The following is a 17,069-nucleotide window of genomic DNA, read 5'->3' on the forward strand; positions in this document are numbered from 1 at the left end:
TAAGTCCGGCTAATATACAGTAACTGTGCATTAAAATGTGCAGAAGTGCGTTCGCTGTAGAGGATGTGGTTACTTATAGCTCAACAACACATGTCATTTGAGCAGCGGTGCCAAAACTTTTGAATACAACTGTAATTGTGTTGTGAGCCCTGGTTCCTATCAACACCACTGTAAAGAAAGTCTAAGTTTCTCTACAGTGAACCATTTCACATCAAACCACTCAGAACGACTCTGTTTACATCTCAAATTCCCACATAAGGAAACTATTGATGGAACTACTAAAGCATTATTAGCTAAACCAGCACCAGACCAGCATAAACCAGCATTAACCAGCATAACTCAGCTTAGATCAGCATGCTGGCCTAAGATGGGGTTTTTTTTTCAGCAGGGAAGGCATAGGATCATTCAAAACAAAAGGATTTAAGTCTGAAGTCCAAGTCAGTTAAAAGTCCAAAATGGGTTTTCAACCCTGTCTTCAAACCAATTTGGTTGAATGATCCATTTAGAACCTCTAGATGGTCTAGATCAGCGGTCGGCAACATGCGGCTCTTTTACTGCCCTGTTGTGGCTCCACAGCAGAATTAGATTTTAGATACAAATTAAACCACCATAGCAACACAGACAACAGTTTTGCCTAGCTGGTAGCTAACAATAAGGCAAAGAGAGACATTTAAGACGAACATCGATAATTTGGAGACGAATGGACTTATTTGTGTTTATAATCACTCCAGCTGGTTTCCTGATACGTTTAATCTGCAGTGAGAAACTGTCAACCAAACGGGCACCATTTAAGGTGGAACGGGACAATTCAAACAAGAAGCTGACGAGTGAGAAGCGGTTTCAACCTCCAAAAAAGTTAAATATTCAGGGACGTTTTACAAGAAACTGTTCCACATTTGTGGAACAATTTCCTGCCAGAGATGCAAGAAATGGCTATAGCTGAACTAAAGCTTAAAGCAGAGCAAAGTCTGCATTTTTGTTTATATTATATTTTTATCCTATACTAGTACATCAGCACATTCTGAGACATATTTACAGTTAAATGGACAGTAAAATGGACATAAAATGCTGTGGCTCTCAAGGTGGTTTGATTTTTGTCGAAAGGGCAAAATGGCTCTTCTTAACATTTGGGTTGCCGACCGCTGAGCTGGAGTGACATTTTTTGTCTAGATATTGGTTCCACCCATTTTGAATCAAAGTGTGATTGGTTGGTTCCTCTGTCAGTTCCTAATTTTGCTGATAGTTACTCTAACATGTAAAGCCTTAAGTTCAGCTCCTGAAGTCCTAACCAATGGTGGCTGTACCAACAAAGATACCATGAAGAAAACAATCGTGATTGGGTCATTTTCTGTTGACTGTTTCAAGTATTTAACCCTTTTGTTTCCAACCATTTTATCAATGAAATCAGTGAAAAATATGATTATATTACATAAAAAAAGAACTAAACATGACAATCAAATTTCTTCATTAAACTCAAATGTTTACTCTTAGAAAATTCATTAATGACTCTGCAAATATTGACTAGATGATATCACCTGTATAAAGCCTTAAACAGGGGCGTGTGCCATGTGTCACTCTGTTGGTTTTTAGTAAAATGTGTTTGTACGGATTTAATTTGAGGGGTGCAGAAATTTGCCCTGCAGGAATAAAACGCTATGTACTTGACTCTTAAACTGTGTTTATGTTATGACAGTAGACTGAAGACACCAAACCGATCGATTTGATTACGATTCAGAGGGCTGCGATGCGATTATAAAACGATTATCGATGCATCTCGAAAAACCAACTACAATATATTAAATATACCCAAAATATACAGAGAATATACAGACAATATACATTTTAAAGTGACCAAGTGACTCAGTGTTTTTAAAGCAAAGTATTTGTAATGATCCATAATGAATTTACTTCCGGTATCTTTTTTAATAAATCAAATGGAAGTGATGTGGCAAGTGAACTAGAAGGCTCTCATTCAGTGCTCTCGATTGGAGCATGAGAAGCTGCTGCTACTCATCTGTGACAAAATGCAGTTATGGTGAAATAAGATCCAGTGGTGATGGATCTCCACGCAGCACATGTTACAGCTATTCTACCCGTTTTTTTTAGTGATTTTATAACTTTGGTTTTGGTCTCGTTAAGAGTTTTTCAAAGGCAGGCTGAAATGCATTGTTACTGCTTGAACAGGGATTTGAAGCTGAGTTTTGAGTTTATGAGTTACAACTCTAGTTCAGAGCTCTACAGAGCCTGGAATAAATCTCTGTTTTTATACAAACACACAGTTTAGCAAGTTAGTGCCCCTTCTTGACTGTTAATTAAAAAGTATGTGGACACCTGGCCTTCAAACCTCACTCTCATGAACTGACCCTCCTGCTGCTGCTGCATAAACTCAAACTATCTAATTAACCATTGCTCCACCTGTTTTTCCCTGTTTTGTATTATAATATTTTATACTAACACTGTTTGCTATCCGGTGTCGACCAGAGGAGGACGGGTTCCCCTTCTGAGTCTTGGTTCCTCTCAAGGTTTCTTCCTCTTGCTCTTAGTGAGTTTTTCCTTGCCACAGTTGCCATTGGCGACACTCATGGGGGCTCGGACCTGGATTTTTCTGTAAAGCTGCTTTGTGACAACACCTGTTGTAAAAAGCGTTATATAGATAAACTTTGACTGGACTTGACTTGATCACATCAGGTCTGATCTTGGTGGATATTCCATTCCAAAACCATAGGCATTAACCCATTTGATCGCCATTGCGACTATAAGCCTCCACTCTTCTGGGAAGCTTTCCATAAGATTTTGGAGGGTATCTGTGGGAATTTGTGCCCATTCTGTCAAAAGACCATTTGTTAGGTCAGGTACTGATGTTAGATGAGAAGGCCTGTCTTGCAATTCATGTTCCATTCATCCAAATTCGTCATACCATATATTTATGGAGCTCACTTAGCATTAGCCCAAAACTCTGAAAAACAGCCCCAGCCCATTATCCCTCCTCCACCAAACTGTGCATCCTCTGATTTGTCCTAGATCCCAGATTTGTCCATCAGACTGCCAGATAGTGAAGTGTGATACATCACTCCACAGAATGTTTCCACCACTTCAGAGTGGTGGTGTGATTTACGCCACTTCAGCTGACGCTTGGCATTGCACATAGTGATCTTAGTCTTGTGTGTAGCCGCTCAGCCTTGAAAACCATGAAGCTCCCGATGCACAGTTCTTGTGCTGATGTTGCTTCCAGAAACAGTGTAGAACTCGGTATTGATTGATGCGATTTTAATGTGCAACATGCTTCAGCACTGAGCGGCCCTGCACTGTGAGTCAGCATGTCTGCTGTTTCATGGCTGAGCTGTTGCTGCTCTTAGAGTCTTCCATTTCACAATAATAGCACTCACAGTTGATTAGGGCAGATCTAGCAGGGCAGAAATTTCACAAACTGACTTGTGACAGTGCCACATTTAAAGTCACTGAGGTTTTTGGTATCTTCTAGTGTTTTTCTGTGGAGATTGCATATGTGATTAATTTTATGTACATGTTAGCAAAGAGTGTGGCAGAAACACCTGAACTCAATAATTAGGACTTTTGTCCATATAACATACACCAACAACCAATGTGGTGCTTTCTTTTTAAAAAAAAGACATTTAATAGAAGGCCTGTACTGAAAGTAAGTCTCCTGAGAAGAATGGAAGCTGTAATAAGGCAAAAGAGTGACACACTGAACACTGAAAAATATGATACAATATTTAATTGTTGAGGCTTCTGTGTAATTTTCTTGTAAATATATATTTTTTGCTTTTTCCTTCCTGACTGAAAATGAAATAAATGACTTGAGCACTGGATGCGTAATGGTTTTTCTGCTGCTGATGTTTTCCTTAATATTGTTGTGTAACTTACATGTCGTCTGATTTGAACTCAGTTATGTGGTCATCGGTGGGCTGTAAGAGCAGGCTTTATCGTGAAAGAGTCGTAGTGTTGGTTATGTTTATGTGAGTTCCTGATGATGTGTACACACTGTTATTGTACTTTATGTTTGGAATATGTAGGATGATGACTGTCAGAAATACTAGGCTAAAGCCTAATGTCAAGACATTGTGGGACACAGCCTGTTGGGAAATGGGAATAAGAGTAGGAATAACAGTAAAGCACGAGGTGGAGCATTCAAAATGGGCAGCAAGGACCAAAAAACAAAAACAAACAAACAAAAAAATACATTGAGAAAAGTCCTGGATAAGAAGACTCCAGGCTAAATGACTGAAATCTCCACAAACTCTGCCTTGTGCTCTCTCTGGCCTTAAGCTTAAACTAACAGACTCTCCTGCCAGATAGTGAAGCAAACATAACCAAGCCCTGCTAACACACTGAGGATACTCCTAATATACACACTATAAAATAGTTTGTCTTTATTTATAAAGTAACCTGTAACCTATTGAACCCGAGTCTTATATCAGTTATGAATTATTCAGTCATGACTTCTTCTTCAATAACTGCTGTGAATTATTAAATATCTACTATATATTATTCAGTATCTACTTTGAATGCTTCAGTATGAAATATTTACCAACTACAATACAATATTCAATATTTATTCAATATTCAGTATAAATTATTTAGTAACTACCTTGAAAACTTTGACCCCTCATAACGGTCTAAAAAAGCATAGACTTAAACAAAGAACAGTGAGTTAGCCTTGTCAAGTCAGCTTATTGTTTATTGTTGGCTACCAATACAACTAAGTTCCATAGAAATTGGTGCAGAAAACGTTGATTTCTTTGAACTGTCACAACTGATATGAGAGCTTAGCAACTGTCTACTACATCACAAGTGGCAATCATCGGGGTCCAAGCACTATGTGCCATTATGGAGCAGTAGGACACAAGTGATGGGTAAGGTTTTTAGAATGGGCTTAATGTACTATAAATGTGGGGTCTCAAAAGAAAAGGCTGTCAAATTTTGTACACACACTGACCTTTAAAAAAACTGACCAAAGAAAGCTACATTTTTTGGACATGACTTCTATTTGTATACTGAATTCCACAGCAAGTCTCCCTCTATTTTAGTCTCAGAAAGCTCAAAGATTTTCATGTTAACCACTAACATTTTTGCAACGCCTTCGTACCTCTCTACAGGGGATTGCTTTATGAACGTTTTCACATTTTTCACTGCACAAGAGCATTTCTTAACTTTTAATTGAGATATCCTTGTACATTTGCTGACACTTTTTTTTCTCATGGGTTTATTTTTCTTGTAGCATTTACCATCATGCTACACTGGCATAAGATTGGTTATTTTGCCTGTGAGTTAAACAGCCCCTCTCCTGGTAAAGTAGATGGTTCTTGGTCATTATAAGCAACAAAATGCACCAGACTCTGATGATAGGCAAAGACAGACCAGACCTAAATAACAGGTGGGAATTAGACAGATGGACTAAATTGGGGAGCCAAATTAGATACCCCCCCTGCACAGAAGTACAATGTGTGATATTAACACAATTCTTGCCAAAAGAATCAAACTGACCACACTTGTCTTCCTGTAACACACTGTATTGATGTGAAACTGGCTGACACATTTGAACCATATAAATTGAAAGTATAATTTATTTCATACTCTACTTTCACTGTTTAATCTCTGAGTCAATCACTTCTCTGCAATCAGTCAGCTGGCATGTGTTCACTGTCACAGAGGATTTCCATATGGCAGAACAGAAGTTTCCATACAGAGGTGGTTTATTTACTCAGGCCTGATTTTTATGTGGGTCTGATGAAAAGACAACATTTGTATTATCAAATCATGTGCTGCTCTGGCTCTGCTCTGGCTCTGAGGTCTTGACCTGAGTTTATCACTCAGCGTCATTCAGGACTTGTTCCTCATCACTCTTCCTGCTCCACTGCACTACAAATAGCCCTGAACACTCGACTGGACGTAGAGATGTTGGGGCTATGCAAATGAAGCACTCTGATATTTGTGCACTGCATTGCTTTGTTTATTACTTGTGGTTTTCTTTGCTGTCTGTAGTGAACACATTCAGCAGATGTAGCTGATTATCAAAGACACTAACGGTGTATTTGGTCATTTTTAAGGTCTTATATCATAGAAAAAAAATGATTTTTCTCAATTTTTTTAAAAATAAATGTGTGTGTAGACACTGCTGAAGTTTCAAAACATACAGTCCAGTGTTCATTTCTTTTAGTCAATATATGGAAACTATGCAGCAAAAACAATTCATTGTTTTGATGCCACAAACACTGACACATTTACACATATCCACCACTTATTTAGCTACAACGGTTTAGCCCCACCCACTCACACTGAAGTTATAAGGAGCGTTTCAGTCCAGACTGCGTTTTGAGGCACAAGCAGGGCCACCAGTCAAAGCAGAGCTCATTTACATACATATATATATATATATATATATATATATATATATATATATATATATATATATATATATTAGTCTTAAAGGTACAGCCTGTTTCATTTCTAAGGGATAAAGAGAGGATGGATTCTTATACCACCAAAGTGGACAGTTTAAAATATCATAATAGACTAGTAACCACATCCAACTACTCCCTGTTGGAATCTCTTGGTCTGGCTGGTCAGGTGGAAAAATCAAAAAGGGAAGAAGGAGGAGCCTCAGGATAGCCAACCACCAGCCTTATAAGGTATTCCCCCAATCTCAGCTCAGCCAATCAGCACATGCCACTGCACCTCCATCAGCAGCAACACCTGAAGATTGTCACAGACAGGAGAGGAAAGGAACTGAAGAAGCATAAGAGAGCAAGAGAAAGGAAAAAACACGTTTGAAACAATACATCATTAGAGGCGATTAGAAGTATCGTGACAAGTCGAAGCTGTCACAATACAGAATGAACCAATCACGCAGCACCGCACGTGGCACCGGGAGTGGCGCTTCCACGCCCAGCTGACCGCGCCCAACTTCACTCGAAGCAAAACCCCAGAGCACTGATTTCAGGAGGACCAGAGATGGGGCTCGGAAGCAGCTCTCACACTTGACCAAACGTTCCAAACTCGTCCAGGGTCTGGAAAAAAACCCTTTGCACACCAAATCATTCCTGGTGATAGAATGTGGAGTTTAACCTCTACAGTCTTATACAATAAGACGATTATTGAAAAGTTCTTCAGTAAATGGTTCTATATTGCACCAAAAAGGGTTCTTCCATTGTTACAAGCTTGCCATCATATCAAGGAACCATGGACAACACACTCTCCATCAATCTTCAGAACCATTCCATCATGCAAAGAACCCTTCAAGCATGCAAATGGCTGTTTGAGTGCTCACTGTTTTATACAGAACCACTGTCTTTACTAAAGAACCCTTGAAAAAACCATCTTTTCTAAGAGTTTAGAAGACAGTTTAGACATATTATTGTTGTTTTCATGTATAATTTGAATGTAATTAAATGATTGCATCATTACTAATGTAGTTAATTGTGTAATTATGTAATTCATATTCATGTTGTTTTGACAGGTTCAAGTTCAAACTTTTTTTTTGCTTCTGTCAAGGTCAACGAATGGCACAAATATGAAAAAAAGCATTAGAAAAAAATGTGTTTTACCGTACACACAACATTTTTTCCATCAATTTCAACACCTTCCGAGAAATAAACAAAGGGTTCTGAACTCTAAATATCTGCATAATTAAAGTTAAGATGTAAACAGAGTCATTCTGAGTGGTTTGATGTGAACTGCAGTGTTCAAGAGTCAGAATTGTTCACAGTGGTGGTGATAGGAACCAGATGTCCACCTCTAAAAGCTCCCTCACAGAGAGTTATTACCTGAAATGGTTGTGAAATCACTGCCTGATGTTTGAGACACTGTTTCATGATAACTTTGAGAATATTTTGGCTTAAAATGCATTTTTAAAATCCACTTATCAAATTAGTCCCCAAAGAAAACTCTGATTTTCCACTATTTTCCATCATCAACATTCCATATAAACTCAGAAGACTCGTGTAGGTTCACTGGAGGTTTTGGATAGTAAATAAAATGTCTACATTTGTCTTGTAGTCAGGGTGACCCCTGGTTATGACCCCCTATCACCACTATTGTAAAGAGTCTCTACAGTGAACCATTTAACACCAAATCACTCTGAATTACTTTGTTTACATCTCCGTGAGTGTGAAAAACATTTTCTAAGGGTTTCCTGCGTAAGTCCACTCCAGTGGACACAGATAAGAGTGCTCTGGCTCAGATTTGCCTATGTGGTCAACTATTTACTTTTCAAGCAGCCACTCCTGAAGGAGCAGTAACTCAACCACTAACAGCACTTTGTACACTCTAATAATGAAAACTCTTCAAATACTGTGAGTCACGGTAGAGAGAAGGCATGAGAAACAGCCTGTAGCGAAGGTCACATGGTCACCCACACTGTTCCAATACAGCACACCCACGCTTCAGGAGACGTGGAACACGCAGCATGCTACGCTTTCAGTTCCTTCAGCCAGACAAAACATGTGTGGTTTCATGTAGTGTAATGAACACAGCATCCTGAAATTCTCTGTCATAGTGTGTATATGAATTAATATCAACATTACGGGTTTCCAACTTTTTTTTTGATAGCTGCGTGTTTTCAGAATCTAAGATACTGACGTGTTAAAAGGTGCCATTAAATGATTTAGCATACACAAACCAAACTTTGTTTTACTCTACAAAGAGTTATAGTCATACGCAAAAGTTACTGCTGGTCAAATGACATGTTTTTGTAGATTTTCTGAGTGCAAATGAGTTAACACGTCCAGTACAGGGAACAGAATATGGCATTTCTCCACAAATTTTAGTGCAAAATTTGTATTTATTTGTGTATGTGTTGTAAAAATAATGAAACATAAAATAAAAAGTCTGATCTTTTACACAACCCCATTGAATTAAACACTTCAGTGCATTACAATTATTAAATGGTATAATATATATATATAAATATATATATATATATATATATATATATACTGTAGAACTACAAAGTGCTCCTATATGATCAGTGGAGCTGATAAAATAGGTAATATATATATATATATATATATATATATAATACCTATTTTATCAGCTCCACTTACTATATAGGTGCACTTTGTAGTTCTACAGTTACACACTGTAGTCCATCTGTTTCTCTGCACACTTTATTACCCCATTGTTCAACAGTCTGGACCCCCACAGAGCAGGTAGTATGTGGGTGGTGGGTCATTCTCAGCACTGCAGTAACACTGACGTGTGTTAGTGTGTGTTGCGCTGGTACGAGTGGATCAGACACAGCAGCGCTGCTACTGACGTGGTGTGTTAGTGTGTGTTGTGCTGGTCTGAGTGGATCAGACACAGCAGTGCTGCTGGAGTTTTAACCACCTCAGTGTCACTGCTGGACTGAGAACAGTCCACCAACCAAAAATACAGCGTCCTGTGACCACTGACCAACACAAACAAAATCTGAATGATAATGAATAACTCGTACTAAAAGGCCACATTGTATATAATATACCATATTATATTTAGATGTATAAGTATATAAGTGTACAGTATGTAGTGTGTCTTTGTCTCTTTTGTTCTCTTTTGCACTCTCAGCAAAAATCATTCTATATATTAGCAAAAAAGGTCCTTTGGCTTGTAACAAGAGTGGAACTCTTTTTGGTGCTATGTAGAACCCTTTTCAAAAAAGGATCTAGAACACACTCTCCATCAGTCTGAAGAACCCTTTCACGATGCAAAGAACCATTTAATCATGCAAAGGCTTCTTTGAGTGTTCACGGTTCCATATACAACTATTTTCTTTACTAAAGAACCCCTGAAGAGCCATCTTTTTTAAGAGTGTAGTTTAGGAAGTCTGATTCCGTTCCATAGTCCAGTTCGGGTCTTCTGTCCTTTCTTTCTTACTCCTACTCATGTCTTCTTCATACCCTCCTCCTTGTTACGTCCTCTGGTGGGAAGGAACCAAATAGACCACCTGAACAGTTCTGCCTCATTTCAGCTCATTTACTCAGTAAATTCTGATCGACAGTTTGATTTGTGACTTGTTTTCTTTGTTATTTGACTTTGAGATTCAGCCTAACCCCCTTAACCTGTTTGTCTCTCAGGTATATTTTGTATATATTCTGCTTTGTATATTTTATAAATACAGCCTCAGTCGGCAGTTTGGCTGCCGTTGGGCTTGGGGCTTTGTCTCTGTGTTTGGGTTCAGTGAGGAGTCAGAGGAGCTGTTTGTCTTTTGCTTGTCGATCTGTTTGGTAAGGGTCAGGTTAGTTTGTCTTTGAGATTTCTGTTTGTTATTTTGGCCAAATCCAAAATACAAACCACTGTTGGCACCGTCACGTTGTAGGGTGGGTTCCTTTTATGGTGTGCTACCATGAAGCTGCCTTTACTGTGTACTACATTACCTTCTTTCCTTTACGAGGTTAATTAGCACCATTGTATTTCACTCATTTAGTAATCTAAAAATTCATAAACAGCTTCTTAAAGTTGTTAAAGTTGCTCTTCAAGGTTTCATTCTGTGTGTCTGTAACGTCATAACACAGAGTGGATTTGGGAGACGCGCAGTATGTGGTGGGAACTGTGATTGGAAATGGGTCGGGGCGGCATTCCGAGAGTAAAACGTCACATTTTGAAACATAACTGATTACATAGGAAAACCTACACTCTTAAAAAAGATGGTTCTGCAAAGGGTTCTTTAGTAAAGAAAATGGTTCTATATAGAACCATGAACACTTTGCATGATTAAAGGGTGCTTTGTATTATGAAATAGATTTTGAAAATGGTTCTATATAGCACCAAAAAGGGTTCTTCTATTGTTACGGTGTCAAGCTGGTTACAGCAGAAGAACCCTTTTCAAAAAGGTTCTATATAGAACCGTCTATAGCGCATCAATGCACATTCTCTAACTAGCCCACTAAAGAAATAACTAAGGAAATAACTTATTAAACGCCAGAAAGCCCTTGTAAGAACTACGAGCACTACACTCTTAAAAACATGGTTCTTCAAGGGTATTTTAATAAAAATGGTTCCATTAAAAAACCATAAACACTCAAAGAACCCTTTGCATGATTCAAGGGTTCTTTCCATCATGAATAGTTCTTCAGATTGATGGAGAATGTACTGTAGAGTGTTCTATACAGCACCAAAAAAGTTTTTTCTGTTGTTACAAGCTTTACATCGAAACAATAGAAGAACGTGTTCTTTTATAGAACCATCTACAGCACATTCTAAAGGACCTTTTAATCATGCAAATGCTTCTTTGAGTGTTCATGGTTTCTTATAGAACCACTTTCTTTACTAAAGAACCCTCAAAAAACATCTATTTTAAGAGTGATCAGTATAAGTACAAAGCATGTGGTAGAAAAAATGCTTGATTTTATGTAGTGATGTTAACTGTTGGCTGTGAATTCACATTAATGTCGAAACTAACTACAGCGCTTTCACTCAAGACTGCAAGACAGTTAAAATAAGCGTAATAACGGCTAAATCAAATGTTTGACATGGTTTCTAGACTTTTCAGCAGCAAAGGTGGTACGTAAATCAAGTAGCCCCTCACATCTCTGTCATTTACACTAAGGCTACATTCACACAGCAGGTAAAAGTGGCCCAAATCTGATCTTTTTCTTCGTATGTGACTCAGATGTGTGTCTGTGTGTCAGTGTGAACAGCAAAACACACTGAATCTGACATTTTCAATTCCGATTTGAGACGCTTTCATATGTGGTACTGAAATCCGATACGAGTCCGATCTGCGGCAATGCGACTAAATTGGAATTATTGCGACTTTAACGTTGGTCCAACTCAACATTCGTCATAATTTCACACTGCTGAGACTCATAAACATTTAGGGTGACGTTTCTGTACAAAAAAATAGAAGAGACTTATCGCAGCCGCTCAGCGTTCGAAGAGATTTTGATGCTGATGAAGATGAAGCTGATCCTCCGGGAGCGACTGGCGTTCGTTTACCTCTGGATGAGCTGCATGAAGCTCTGTCCTTTTGCGCATGCGGGTCGGTTTAGGAGCTGATCTGTTCAGACTGATGTTGCATACAGATCACATTTAAAAGATACTGTGAACAGCAGTAGTATAAGGCATAGTATGTAGGATACAGCTTATTCAGGAGTATAAAGGACCGGATAAGGAGAACAGTGGTCAGAACTGAACTGCAGAAGGCACCGGGACCCTTTCAGTTTCAATTCAGAACAATATGGTGAATAATAATGGTGGATTAAACCCATGATGTGAGCACAAAGTGCTTGTGAGCTTCAGAATGGTAACAGCCTCTGATAGCCTACTCAGCCTGTTTGCTAGCTAGCTGAAAGTATTTAAGAAGACAGAATTGGGAATGCACCCAAACTGTTATCCATCATATACCATACATTTACCTGTCTTGTAATACAGAAACTATGGCAGCATATTCTGTTTTTTTATTCAAATCAAACGCAAATTTGAAAATACAGCATAGAGACATATATATGTATGACTTTGTCCTAAACATTATGGAGGGCAGTGTAAAAAAAGCCTGCTTAACAAATGTGAAAGTGTGAATACACTAGTGCTACAGTGTTTAATTTGTCTGAATGGGTGGGGTGCTGGCTTTTGTATGTTGTCTAGTGATTGTGATGGTGCAAATCTGCAGTGGGCAGCACAATTATGTTTTGTCTAGAGCAGCACAATGGCTTGCGCTGGCCCTGGATATGATGACTCGAGTTCAATATCACCAGGGACATGAACTAACCAGAATCAGAATCACTTCATTTTACCAAGTATAATACACACACAAGGACAGATAAAATAAAAAAACAGAATAAATAGAACAAAAGTTAAGAAAGAAAAGTAAAGAGCAATGTAAAAACAAAAAAAAACAGAATAAAAGTAAAAATAAAAGAATAAAAAAGGAGCTAAAGAGATGTGTTTGCCTTGTCATTCTGCTCTTGTAGATGACCTGAAGCATTGGCAGATACATCCAGTGATCCTGTCTACTGTACTGATTATGTGCTGGAGTTTGGCTTGTTTTTGTGAGGTGGAGGAACCAAACCAGATGGTTATGGATGATGTGAGGATGGACTCGATGATCACTGGATCATCAGGCTGTGTGGCAGGTTGAATTTCCTCAGCTTTCTCAGGAAGAATATTCTCTGCTCTCTTGTCTATGGAGATCATGCCCCTCTCCCAATTCAGGTCCCTGGATATGGTGGTGCTCAGGAACTTCAGGGACTCCACACAGCTGTTAATGTTGAGGGGAGGTAGGGAGGGAGGGTTGCACCTAAAGTCTACCACCATCTCCACCATCTTTTCAGCAGTGAATGGTTACTGCTTCACCAGGAAACCAGCCCCTATGGTCCCCTATGAGGATTTGAGGCCCACCACAGTGGTGTCATCTGTAGACTTCAGGATCTTCACAGCTGGTTCGTTAGAGATGCAGTCATTGGTGTGGAGTCTGAAGAGAAGGAGTGAGAGCACACAACCCTTTGGTACTCCCATACTGAGGGTCCGGGGGTCTGATGTGTGTTTTCCTAGCTGCACCTACTGTCTCCTGTTTGTCAGGAAGTCCATGTTCTACTGGCAGATGGGATCTGGCACAGATAGCTGGCACAGTTTGACCTGCCGCAGCTCTGGCACTATGGTGTTGAATGCTGAGCTGAAGCCCACAAACATGATTCTAATATAGGTTCCAGGACTGTTGGGATATTGTAGCATGAAATGCAGGACCAAGTTGATGGCATCATCAACAGACCTGTTAGCTCTGCATGCGATCTTCACGTGATCCAGCAGAGGGTTTAAATGGCCTCCAGGTGGGCTTGGACCATGTGTTCAAAGACCTCCATGATTACAGAGGTCAGGATGACTGGCCTGTAGTCATTCAGACCAGTAATGTTTGTTTTTCTGGGGACTGGGATGATGATTGGGGTTTTGAAGGATGTGGGAATCTCCAGGGATTTGTTGAAGATGTTTGTGAAAATTGGTGCTAGTGGTCAGAGCTGTGCTTTAGAGTGGATGGAGAGACTGTCTAATGGTGACCTGAGCAGAGGGCAGAGATGAGAAAGCCAGGGTGGAGGAGGAGGGCAGGTGAAGGGGGCAGATAGCTGAAGATTGTCTTTTGCGCATTCAAATCTGCAGTAGAATTAATTCAGGTCGTTGGTGAGCTGGTGGTCATTCAGGAGACCCTGTAGTTGGAAACTGCTCATGCCAACTGCTGATGACACTCATTCTGTTTGTTCCTTCCAACCAGTGGATTCTGAAGTGTTTGACCCTGGAATGGATTTGGGACCTCTTTTGACCTTGGACTGGTTTGTCTCTGATTGTTGTGTGAATCTCTTAGCCTCAAGTAAAGCTCTACCTTGGGTTTTACTCTACAAGCATCTCATTCGCTCTGAGATCCTGACATCAGGTCAAAAGAAGGTCCATTTTGATTGCAGGTCGACTGTAAGTGCTGTCCATCCCTCTGAGGCCTGAGATGTTCATTTTGAAACCTTCCACTCACACCTTCCTGATGTATCCTGTGCTGCTATCCCTCTTATTTGTCCTGAGTCATTCACCCAAAAGCAGTAGAGTGAGAGAGAAGGTACTGGGTGAACTGTACTGTCCTCTCTGTGTACGTGTGACTCTGTATGTATTTATGCCTCATTTGTGACAGCTCATTTCCCAACTTCTTACTTCTCACCTCAGAGTGCTCATGCAACGTCAGCCTCAACTGCAAAAATAGACACTTGCAGTAAGCTAGAGTTCGTCTGGCTGCTGTGTCAGTATAAAACACTCAAATACCTTTAACACAGTCCAGCAAATGCCCATGAAGAGCTGTTTAGTTAGTGCCTCATTTCCTGTAGATGTAGACTCGGATAATTCACATTAAACAGAACACAAAACTGACATGAAAGAGCCCAGTTTGATTAAACACCCTGCATAGAACCACTTCCAGTTACATTCAGTGTCCTTCAAGCATATCCCAACTGTGTAAAAAGCCTAAAACTATTATATATATATATATATATAAATATATATATATATATATATATATATATATATATATATATATGTATATATTTTTATTTTATTTTTTTTTTTGCACTGTGAGGATGTTGAAATGACACCATGGAATTTTGACTCAGAGAAGTTGGAGCTCTTGGTCCTTGTGAAGCGCCAACTTTCCAAGCGAGCATTACGAGTTGGAGGCTGTTCAAATGTATTCTTCCTACTATAATGCAGAAACTTCTGAGTTCTGACTACGTCATGAGTGCAGTTTTAGACAGTAAACAAAATTCAATTAAAACTTAAACCCAGTTATCATATGTGAGTCCATGCATAGATTCACAGTAGTTACTGAATAATGCATAGTAGTTCATGACTAAATTATAGTAGTAACTGAATAATTCAGATTAAGGTTACAGCGTCGTAGCTCTGGGGTTTATTAACAATAATTGATGAAACCAAACAAATCAAAATCAAAGCTTTACTTTCAAACACTTTTCATGCAAACGCAGCTGCGCGAAGACCTGGACAGCTCAGATGAACAAGATCAGAACAGAGAAAAGGAACCCCTTTGTCTCCTGATGTGAATCAGAATGAAACTGAAAAGGGAAAAGAAAATACAGGAATCTGTACATCTGGGATTAGACTACAGGAGTGTTTGCCTTTGTGCTGTTCAAGCAGTAAACAAGAAAATATATCATATAAAGAGTTTAGCTTAACTGTCAGTTTATCCCCCATGGAAACAAGTCTTCATAGTTGTTTTTGTTGTCTCTGACTGTTTCTGTTTTCATTATATGCATATTCTGAAGTGTGGGGAATGCAGTTTATTTTAAAAATATGAAATGGTCTGATAACCAATCAATCAATCAAACTCAGCTATTGTAAATGTTAAGATGACAACAAACATGATACGTCATACAAGTTATACAGCGTAGGATCATTTTATGGCGCTCAAATGTACAACTGCATATCTAAAAAAGTTGGAACGCTGTGCAAATGTAAATAAAAACAAAAGATGTGCAAATTATTTAAACCCTATATTTCATTGAAAATAGTACAAAGACAACAAATCAAATGTTGAATCTGAGCAATTTTATTATTTTTTGAAAAATATATGCTCATTTTGAATGTAATGCCAACAACACGAACTGTTTTCACAGTCAGTGGTTTTCAGAAGTGTTTCTGAGCCCATGCAGTGATTTCCACTACAGAATCATGTCTGTTTTTAATGCAGTGCTGCCTGAGGGCCCAAAGATCACCGCCAGCAAACACTGATTTCTGCAGATTCTCTGAATCCTTTAATGTTATTATGTACCGTGGATATGAAAAACAAAAGTTATTTTCTATTTTACATTGAGAAACGTTATTCTTGAATTGTTGCACTATTTAATCGTGCAGTCTTTCACTGAGTGGTGAACCCCTCCTCATCTGTACTTTTGACTGACCTGTTGCCAATCAACCACCAGGTGTTCTTTTTAGCATTACACAACTTTACCAGTCTTTTGTTGCCCCCGTCCCAACTTTTTTGGAATGTGTTGTTGGCATCAAATCCAAATGGGCAAACATTTTTCAAAAAACAATAACATTTCTCAGTTTCAACATTTGATATGTTGTCTTTGAAGCATTTTTAATGCAATATAAGGTTTAAATAATTTGCACATCATTGCAAATTATTGTTTTTATTTACATTTTGCACAACATCCCAACTTTTTTGGAAATGGGGTTGTAATACATTTTACAAAATATTACGCTAAATCAGGGGTGCTGTAAGTGGGGTGGGGTCACATCTAATTTTAGGCTTACTAAACATATCTTAACTGAAACACTTCATTCAATAAATGATTGTAGACTAGCTTTGTATACAGTGCCAACAGCAATGCAGTGTTCCTCCCACCCATGTAATTGTTTAATGGTCTGCAGGTAAAATGAGAATTTGTTTACATTTTGTTAAGATCAGCTGGTTTTCTGTAGTGTGAATTTGTAAAAAATCTTATCTGGACCTGTCAGATCTTAAATAGACAGGACGTTTCTGTAACACCACAATAATACCACCTATATTATCTAGTTCCCATGCCACTTAGTAAGGCGTGGGAATGAGATCCTAATGCATAGCTAGGACTTAGTAAGGCGTGGGA

The sequence above is a fragment of the Colossoma macropomum genome, unplaced genomic scaffold, assembly GCF_904425465.1.
Source record: "Colossoma macropomum unplaced genomic scaffold, Colossoma_macropomum, whole genome shotgun sequence".
Classification (NCBI taxonomy): domain Eukaryota; kingdom Metazoa; phylum Chordata; class Actinopteri; order Characiformes; family Serrasalmidae; genus Colossoma; species Colossoma macropomum.